This window comes from Dipodomys spectabilis, unplaced genomic scaffold (genome assembly GCF_019054845.1).
Source record: "Dipodomys spectabilis isolate Male_0828 unplaced genomic scaffold, ASM1905484v1 ptg000108l, whole genome shotgun sequence".
NCBI classification, from domain to species: Eukaryota; Metazoa; Chordata; class Mammalia; order Rodentia; family Heteromyidae; genus Dipodomys; species Dipodomys spectabilis.
In genome coordinates this window covers 7043466-7054134 of record NW_024870785.1, presented here as the reverse complement: position 1 = coordinate 7054134, position 10669 = coordinate 7043466, and positions in this window count along the sequence as shown.

The window sequence follows — 10669 nt, the reverse complement described above, 5'->3', positions numbered from 1 at the left end:
ATGAAGGCCTGGGTTCGATTCCTTGGTACCACATAAACAGAAAAAGCCAGAAGTGATGCGTAGCTCAAGTGGTAGAGTGCTAGCCTTGAGCAAAAGAAGCTCAGGGACAGTGTCTAGGCCCTGCGTCCAAGCCCCAGGACTGGCAGAAAAAAAAAAAAAAAAAGGAAAGAAATGTTTATTTAACAAAGTCAGACTTTAGTTTATTAAAACTTAAAAAATAACTGAATATCTATCTGAGACTAATCCTGGATCTCAGAAAAGTGAAATAAATCTAAGTTCTGGAGTTATTGAGAGCTTTACTCATGAGAACTCTGCATAAAGTGTGTACTTTGAGGATTCACAGGTTTGAACCACAGCATCACTTCCGGTTTTCTAGTGGTTTATTGGAGTTAAGAGTCTCCTGAAGCCGGGCACAGGTGGTTGAGATCTGAGGATCGCAGTTCAAAGGCAGCCTGGGCAGGAAAGTCCATGAGACTCTTATCTCCAATAAACCTCTAGAAAACCAGAAGTGGTGCTGTGGCTCAAGCGGTAGAGCACTCGCCTTGAGCTGAAAAGCACACGGACAGCACCCAGGCATAGAGTTCAAGCCCCACAACTGACCAAAAAAAAAAAAGAGAGAGAGAGAGTCTCACGGACTTTCCTGCCTGGGCTGGCTTTGAACTGCGATAGGATTACAGGTGTGAACCACCAGTGCCTGGCCAAAGCAATCCCTTATCCACAGGTCAGACCTTTTTAAAAATGATAACATGATCTCTTTTCATTTGAGAGTGACCACTTTCTTATAAAATCCTATAATAAAAAATGTATAGCCAAGTGACAGTGGCTCATGCTTGTAATCCTAGCTACTCAGGAGGCTGAGTTCTGAGGATCATGGTTCAAAGCCAAAATCCTCATGAGACTCTTATCTCCAGTAACAACTCAAAAATCAGAACTAGCACTGTGGCTCAAGTGCTAGAACTCTATCCTTGAGCACAAAGAGGCTCAGGGATAGCACCCAGGCCCTGAGTCCAAGCCCCATTGACAAAAAAAAATGTACATATAGGATCCATACATTTGTACTAACCAGTTGGATTCAAAGAGATAGTCATATCATCCATTACATGCCTGTAATTTCAGAACTAGGAAGGTGAAGAATTTGAGGTCAACCTAAGATGCATAGCAAGACCCTATCTCAAAAGAAAAAAAAATCTAGCAGGAACTTTCTCATATTTCTGAGCTGATTAAAAGCATCCTTGGGGAATTGGTGGAAATGAGGGGCCATCAACAACTATAGCAGGTAAATCACCCTGGAGAGGATCCATACTCAAAGGATCAAAGGATCGACTTGTTTATTAATACAATGAACTTCTCCCAGGGAAATTCCAAGTAATATGCTCCTGTATGTAACATTTATACTTTAGAACTGAGTTTCTTTGGGGATTGCCCTCCACATTAAACATTTTTCTGATACCACCCACTATAGTCATGTCCTGGGGTTATGGGGACTATCTCATAAACATCCAATAGCAGAGCTGTGTAATTGAGAGAAATGTTTGGCACTTTTTTAGTTCAAAGATCCAGAGGTCACTACTGAGCAGTAGCTGTGGACTTTTGCCAGGAATTCCAGTTGGCATGAGTGTAGCTGGCTAACATTTCTAACTTCATCTCCTCATTGTGGTAACAGGCTACAGCCTTTTGCAGTTCTAAGTTTTGTTACAGCTCCTCTAACAAATGTAGCCTTCTCTGAATAGTTTCTCTTTTTTTTTTTCTTCTTTTGTTGGTACTAGGGTTCGAACTCAAAAGTCTTCTACTTGCCAGACACGTGCACTGCCACTCAAGCCATACTCTCAGCCCTTTTCTGAGTATATTGGATTTGGGCTAACAGTAATCCTAAAAGAAGGATACAATTTCTTTCAAAGCCAAATGGATACACTAGGTGTTGAACCCCTAATTTACTGTAAGAGGTTGGAAGCAACAGCCACTTAGTTCTACTTGCCTAAAGTATGTCAAGTGTGGCTCTAACTCACGTAGGCCTTCAAATTTTCAAACTGTGTGAGGCTCCAAATTTTTTTTAATTAGTCATACTGAATTATCTGATTTATGATCTTGGTATGGCACTTTTAGGGTTTTTTTATTTTTATTTTTTGCCAGTACTGGGTCTTGGACTCAGGGCCTGGGCACTGTCCCTGCACTTTTTTTGTTCAAGGCTAGCACTCTACCACTTGAGCCACTGCATCACTTCTGGCTTTTTCTGTTTATGTGGTACTGAGGAATCGAACCCAGGACTTCATGCATGCTAGGCAAGTACTCTACCACTAAGTCACATTCCCGTTCTGGTACTTTTAGTTTGACCTTTAGTTTGGGGATAATCATAATGTTAGTGTTTTAGAACATCTTGTAGATTGGGTGGTGGCACACACATGTAATCCTAGTTAATCAGAAGACAGTGATCAGGAAAAATATGGTGCAAGTCTAGACTGGGCAAGTTTGTGAGACACCATCTCAACAAATAATCTGGGCATAGTAGTAGTCCCAGCAAGGTGGAAGACGTAAGTAGGAAGATTGTGGTTTGAGGAAAGCCCTGGACAAAAACAAGAGACCCTATCCAAAAATTAAAGCAGAAAGGACTTGGGGGATGGCTCAGCAGCAGGGTACCTGGCTAGCAAGCAGGAGGTCTGAGTTCAAACTCCGTTGATATAAATTTTTTTTCTAGTTGAGCTTGATCTAGGTCCTATTTGGCATGTTGATGGTAACACATTGGAGAGTTCAACATGTAAACATAGTGCGTTACCTGTCCGTGACTGGCAATGAGCACAAAACATTTTCCTTGGGATGCCATAGAATGAATTGTCGCATTTCTTACTCTGTGTAGGCAGTAGGACTTTCTTCCCTTACTGTGTTCTCTCCATCAGATTCCTTCTTCTATCAGCTGTTATCCAAAAGTTTGCAGGTGTGTCTCATTTTTAATTCTCTTCCCTTTTCTTAGTCTTGTGAACTTTTGTCTTTTTATTCTTCTACTATCTTTTCAGGGCAGCTTCAGGAAGAAAGCAAAATGTGTATTTTTAATCTGTTTCAGCCTCTAATCATATTAAAGTCTTATAATAGTTGGTTAAAAATGGCATCATAAAGGAGAAAATGTAGATAGTGCTCCCCAACTCCTGATGGGATTTTATAGGAAGCTTGGTTGACCCACAATCGTGCTTGCCTGTTTAGACTCCACAGGATATAAAACTCATGAGGCAGATACCAAGGCTAGGAATAGAGATGTCAATGAAGTACCATGGCCATAGAATTTATGTTGTTTGTTTGTTTGTTTGTTTACCAGTCCTGGGGCTTGAACTCAGGGTCTGGGCACTTTCCTTGAGCTTCTTTTGCTCAAGACTAGCACTCTACCACTTGAGCCTCAGTGCTACTTCTGGCTTTTTCTGCTTATGTGGTACCAAGGAATCAAACCCAGGGCCTCAGGAATGCAAGGCAAGCACTCTACCATTAATCCACATTCTCAGCTCTGCTACAGAATTTGAGGATCCCCAAAACATTCCAGTAACATGGATAATTACATTGTACAGTATTTATGAAAATTAAAAATTGCTATCTGGGGGCATAGCTCAGTGGAAGAACACTTGCCTAGCATATTCAATACCTGGGATTTAAATCCTACCACTGAAAAAGAAATTCATGAACAAAATGTCAGAATCTTAAATGTGGGTAGGATTAGTATCGCTGATACTTCTTTTGCCTCAGAGTTCTGTGTGGTAGGGCACTGGCTATACACTAGTAAGAAAGGGACAAAATGGAACTAAGCAACATTATCTGCTACCTACCTTCAAGTCAAAATTTCTGGGTAGTCTAGAAAACCTCTAGCCTAGAATTGGATTAATACATGAATCAAAGAATAAACACATAAGTATAATGAATGATACCACATACTGATTTTGAAATATTAGTGATCATTGCTTAGTCTAGTATTAGGCTGCCTACTTCATTTTATCTATATTGTAAGGACAAACTTTAAATTCATTCTGAACTCTTCTCAAACTTGGTTTCCGAGGGCCAATAGGTCACAGTTCTGGGAATGTTTAGCAGCAGGGTCAATATTAAAGCCCTGTTTCTTCTGTTAAGGTTTTGACAGTGTTAAGACTGCCATCTACTACTCTTAAGGAAGTCTTACCTGATTCTTCCTAGTTCTCCTGATTGTCTCTGAGTTTCAGAGCTGTTTTCTGCTTCAGCCCGAAGCAGCAGGGAAACATTCCTACTTTCATGATTGATTTTATGCATCGACTTGGCTAGACTATCAGGTGTAGCTGTTGGATCAAAAACCAGTCTAGAGGTTGCTGCAAAGGCATTCTTAGGAGTGATTAGCATTTAACTCAGTAGACTTTGAATATCAGACTAGATTACCTTCCATAATGTGACTATCAAATCAGATATTAGTCACTATACCTACATGTTTATTCTTCGAAACTTCTGTGTATATAATTCTTTGAACTTTGGGGGTGATTCTAGGAATTATTTATGCTTAGCTCCTTTAGCAGAATGCTAGTTTTAGAAAGCAAAAGCATTTGACCCAGTTAACCATTGTTTGTAAGAATGGCACGGAATAGTGGCAGTTTAATTAATACCTAGGTGGAGATTCAGCAACTTCTAGAATGCTAACTTTGCAGATGTAAATCAAATCCTATCATGGGATAGTAAAAGTCCAAACATGTTTTAATACATTCTCTCTAGACCAGCCAGGCAATGGTGGCTCATGCCTATAATCATAACTACTTAGGAGGCTGAGATCTGAGAACTGAGGTTTGAAGCCAGCCCAGGCAGAAAAGTCTGTAAAGCCTTCATCTCCAATTAACTACACAAAAAGTTGGAAGTAGAGCTGTGGCTCAAATGCTAGAGCATTAGCCTTGAGCAAAAAGATCAGGGACAGTGAGTGCTAAGGTCCTGAGTTCAAGCCCAGGACTGATAAAAGGAACATGGAAGAGAAAACCATAAGAAGAGTTATAGCATACAAATAAAAGAAATTCCAGCATAAAATGGTAGCAAGAAAAACATCAAGACATTCAGGAACATTTCCAAGAACTGAAATACATAAATTTCCAGGATAGATTGCATGATAGGATCATATAGACCCACACAAAGATTTAAGTCATTGTAAAATGTACATATATATGATCTATTTACTTTATTTATAATATAGATTATGATATATTAAATTTTAATTTTTTTGGGGGGGGGTCCAGTCGTGGGGCCTGAACTCTGGGCCTGGGCGCTGTCCCTCAGCTCGTCTGCTCAAGGCTAGTGCTCTACCACTTGAGCTACAGTGCCACTTCCAGCTTTTTTCTTTTTGCTTATGTGGTGCTGACGAATTGAACCCAGGGCCTCAGGCATGCAAGGCAAGCGCTCTACCGCGGAGCCACCTTCCCAGCCCCAAATTTTAATTTCTTTAGGAACCCCAAAACTGATTTTTATAATGGATGCACTATATGTACATATATGTAAGTATATATTTAAATAGCTAAATCTCCTTCTCTCCCTTAATTGCTTCTCTTCTATCAGTCTCCTAGAAACATTCTTGTATCCTATTTCCCATTACAAATCCCACATTCATCCTTCATCTTTTTTTTTTTTTTTTTTTTGTCGGCCATGGGGCTTGAACTCTGGGCCTGAGAGCTGTCCCTCAGCTCTTCAACTCAAGGCTAGCGTTCTACCACTTGAGCTACAGCGCCACTTCCAGTTTGCTGGTAGTTTATTGGAGATAAGAGTTTCACAGGCTTTCCTGCCCGGGCTGGCTTTGAACAGTGATCCTCAGATCTCAGCCTCCTGAATAGCTAAGATTACCTCCTGAATAGCTAAGAGCCACTGGCGCCCGGCCCATTCTTCATCTTATTTCACTTAAAAATCTAGGCCATAGTCAAGAAGGTCCTGTTTGGGGGCAGGTAATGTGATGAAAAGGGTGGAAATGTAGATTTGTGTGAATATTATGAAAAACAGAGCAGTGGCTCATGCCTGTAATCCTAAACTATTCAGGAAGCTGACATCTGAGGATTATGGTTTGAAGACAGCCGGGGCAGAAAAGTCCCCATGAGACTCCCCCCCCCCCCCCCCCCCCCCCCCCCGCCCATAAGATTCTTTTCTGCAATTAACTACCAGAAAACCAGAAGTGGTGCTGTGGCTCAAATGGTAGAATGCTAGCCTTAAGGAAAAGAAGCTCAAGGACAGTGCCCAGGCCCTGAGTTCAAGCCCCAGGACTGTCAAAAATATGAAAAATAAAAAAATAAAAAACGAAAGAATTTATAACAAGTCCAGATTCCAGGTGCAGTAAACTTTGTCTTACCACTTTCAGTCAAAGTTCAAGGAGGACTTTTCATAGGACTTTGAACCTATTTTCCCTAGAAGTCAATTAAATGAAAAGCTTTGGACTACGGTAAGAATCACACATATAAAGATAAGAAAGGGAGGCTCGGAATGTGGCTTGGTGGTAGAGTGCTTGCTTAGCATGCATGAAGCCCTGGGTTTGATTCCTCAGTACCACATACACAGACAAAGCCGAAAGTGGCACTGTGGCTCAAGTAGTAGAGCACTATCCTTGAGCAAAAGAAGCTCAGGAAGAGTGCCTAGGCCCCGAATTCAAGTCTTAAGACTAGCAAAAATAAGAAAGGATAAAATCCTCTGAAAATCCAACAGAACGATAGTGCAAAGGCAGCACTAGCTAATGGGAGAAGGGAGAATAGGAATTAGGGACTCAGCTTACAGAGAGGAATGCAGGACCCTCTGCCAGGCATTGGCTTCTATTCTTGACAACAGCTGTAGAACTAGAGAACTTATCTTAATGCTGTTTCTGCATAGTACACACATTATTTTTTAACCTGGCTTGTATGTTACATAACAATTAAAATGTTTTTTTCAAAATATGCTTTTCAAAATCCATAATAAGCCACATGCCTTGGAGAAAGGCCAGTTTACGTAACATTCTGCACTGAGCTCTTTTTTTTTTCTTTGTGAAAATACCATACAGAGGGGTTACAATTACATGGGCAAGGTAATGAGTGCATTTCTTATCAAGCATTGTTGCCTCCTCCTTTGTTTCCCCTCCCTATCTCTTTTCATCTCTCCCCCCGTCATCTCCCCCCGCCACCGTCCTCCCATGCCAAAGTTGTAAAGTTCATTTTCAACATAACATCTTGTACATCCTGTAACCCTATTTAAACAATTTGTTTTTTCCCTTCCCCGCCACAAATTATACCAACATCAAATACAGTGAAAACAGGAGTTATACTGTGGGGGAGGGACATACAAGGCAACAAAGAAATACCTTATAAATATGTTAGACACAATAGCAAGAAAGAAAAAAAACATTTGAGTCCTTATCTTGGGGTTCATTTTGCTTAACATCAACTTATATGACCATTTCTGCTTGTCTCAGACATATACTAGTTATTGCTAATAAGGGAAACCATGGGACCTATGTTTCCTTGGACCTGGCATACTTCACTTAATATAATTTGTTCCAAGTCTTTCCATTTTCTAACAAATGGGGTGATGTCATTCTTTCTGATGGAGGCATAGAATTCCATTGTGTATATATACCACATTTTCTTGATCCATTCATCTACTGAGAGGCATCTGGGTTATTTCTTTATCTTAGCTATGGTAAATAATGCTGCAATAGACATAGTTGTGCTGGTAGCTTTAGTATGGTCTTGTTTGTGATCATTCGAGTAAATGCCCAAAAGTGGGAGCTCTATGTGGAATCTTTTGAGGAACCTCCATACTGCTTTCTAAAGTGGTTGAAAAGTTTACACTCTCACCAACAATGCAGTAGGGTTCCCTTCTGTCCACATCCCCTCCAGCATCTGTTGTTAGAGTTCTTGATTATAGCCATTCTAATTGGGGTGAGGTGGCATCTCAATGTTGTTTTGATTTGCATTTCTTTTATGGCTAGGGATGTTGAGCATTTCTTCATGTGTCTATTGGCCATCCTTCTTTCCTCTTCAGAGAAGTTTCTCTTTCAGTCTTCAGCCCACTTATTTATATCAGGCAGTTGTTTCTTTGAGGATTTGTTGTTTGGGATTTAATTTTTTGAGTTCCAGGTATATTTTAGATATGAGACCCTTGTCTATTGTATGACTAGTGAAGATCTTCTCCCAATCAATCCATGGGCTTTCTAGCTATGTTCTTTGCCATACAGAAGCTCTGCAATTTCATGCAATCCCATTTTTCCAACATTTCTTTGATATGTTGTGTTTCTGAGTCTCTTTTAAGAAAATTTCAGCCTGTGCCAAGGAGACCTAGGGTTTCTCCTATTCCATCCTGTAATGTTTTCAGAGTGTCTGCTTTGACTTTGAGGTCTTTGATCCATTTGGAGATGATCCTGGTCTGCACTGACCTCGTGAATCCTATATCACCCTTTCCTCCAAAATCTCTTCCCCAAGCCTTTACCTCCCTTCAGAATTTAAGCTTCATAAAGAAAATCATGCCTGACTTTTCTTTTTTTTTGTTGTTTTTGTTTTTTTTGGGTCCAGTCGTGGGGCCTGAACTCTGGGCCTGAGCGCTGTCCCTCAGCTCTTCAGCTCAAGGCTAGCGCTCCACCACTTGAGCCACAGCACCACTTCCGGCTTTTTTCTTTTTGCTTATGTGGTGCTGAGGAATCGAACCCAGGGCCTCAGGCATGCAAGGCAAGCGCTCTACCACTGAGCCAACTTCCCAGCCCCCTGACTTTCTTTTTTAAAATTTTGTCTATCATGGGATTTGAAATCAGGGCTTGGAAGCTGTCCCTGAGTTCCTTTTTCTCAAGGCTAGTGCTCTACCACAATGAGCCACAACACCACTTCTGGCTTTCTGGTGGTTAATTGGAGATAGACTAATGGGGCCTTTTTTTTGCCGAGACTGACTTAAAACAGTGATCTTCAGCTCTCAGCCTCCTGAATAGCTAGGATTACAAGTGTGAGACACCAGCATCATGCCTGACACAATCTATCACAGTACCTGACACACAGGAGGTATCAACACAACTTGAGAGAATGAATAAATGCCTTGTAGAATCTTTGTATAATGAAAGTCTTCTGAGCACAAAAGATAATTATAGTCCATAATTCAATCTTTTAAAAGCTTTCCTTACCCATTTCATCACCCCCATAGTCACTAAAGCCTCACAGGACAGAAAGAATAGACACAGAGTCTACTTCTTTCTAATGCTATGGAAGGAGATTTAATGATAATAATAACAATAACAACAACAATAATAACCTTAAGAGCCTTTGAGGCATTCCCGCCATCTGGTGGTAACTGTCTTAATCTACAGGAACCAAGAACATTTCCCTATGCTTTCTATGTGTCTTTTTTTTTTTTTTTAACGATCCTGGAGCTTGAACTCAGGGCCTAGGCACTGTCCTTGAGCCTCTCTGTGCTCAAAGCTAGAACTCTACCACTTGAGCTACAGCATTACTTCCAGCTTTTTCTGTGTGTGTGGTACTGAGGAATAGAACCCACGGCTTCATGCATGCTAGGCAAGCACTCTACCACTAAGCCACATCCCCAGCCTAAATTTTCTGAAATTTTACAACTGTAATCTTTGTGTGGATCTATATGTGTCCATCATGCATGCCCATACTGGAAATTTCTGTACTTCAATTCTTGGAAATTTTCCTGAATGCCTTTATTTTTTTCTCTACCATTTTGTCATGCTGGAACTTCAATAATTTAGATGTTAGAATTCCTGACTTGATATTTTACTTTCTAATGGTTTTATCTCTCATGTTCTTTTTATCTTTTTTGCAGTATGTTTTGAAAGGTAATGGTTTTGGTCCCACCAAAATATCACCAAATCAACCTGTTGAGTCAACAAAGCTGTTCATTCTTTCTGCAGTAAAGAACACTAACCTGACTATTTTGGTAGTCAGAGGAAGAGGAAGGCAAAAATTAAAACTGGTGGAGTTTTGAAGTCTAGGTTAATGCAGGTCTCCCCATACTAGGGATTGATCAGGATTAGACAAACACAATAGTTTGAGGTTGATGCACAAGATCAGCAAAGATTTTTGAAGCAAGAGGATCAAAGATTATTGGGGAGAAAATTGTGGCTTAATGATAAACTGAACACTTGGCTATTTATTTTAATGAGTGTTCTTAGTGGAGTTCCATTTTGTCTTCATACTGGTGGCACTCCTTGACTTGCAGAGGTGATCCTTGGCTGTCTAGGAGTGAAGACTAATCAACAAGCCAAAAAATACCAGTTGAACAATGTGAATAAGCTTTAGAGATCTGCTATATTAGGGAACAAAAATGTATCATACACTTACTTAAAATGTTACTGATAGATTTCATCTTAAGTGTTCTTATCACAGTAAAATATAAAGAAGAGAACACATCGGTGAGACCAACAGCAGGGGTGAGGTTTGTAGGAGGCTGGGTTGCCCAGATGAGGTTAAGAAAACCAGAGATCTCCCCTGACCACATCCACTGAGCTGGTACATTTTCGCAACAGGGAATTTCCCAATCATCTCTGAGTTGAAGATGGTAAGTAAGCCCGGCTACCAGCATTCACAAAGCTGATTGGACGTGGGAGTTAGGATATCACCATCTAATATTGGCTTTCACTTAATTCCCATTCTTAGTACAGCATCCTTACCATCAGTTATACCTCATATTTTGTCTGTCACTTTCTCCCTTCAGAAACACCCAATATTTAAACTTTTTA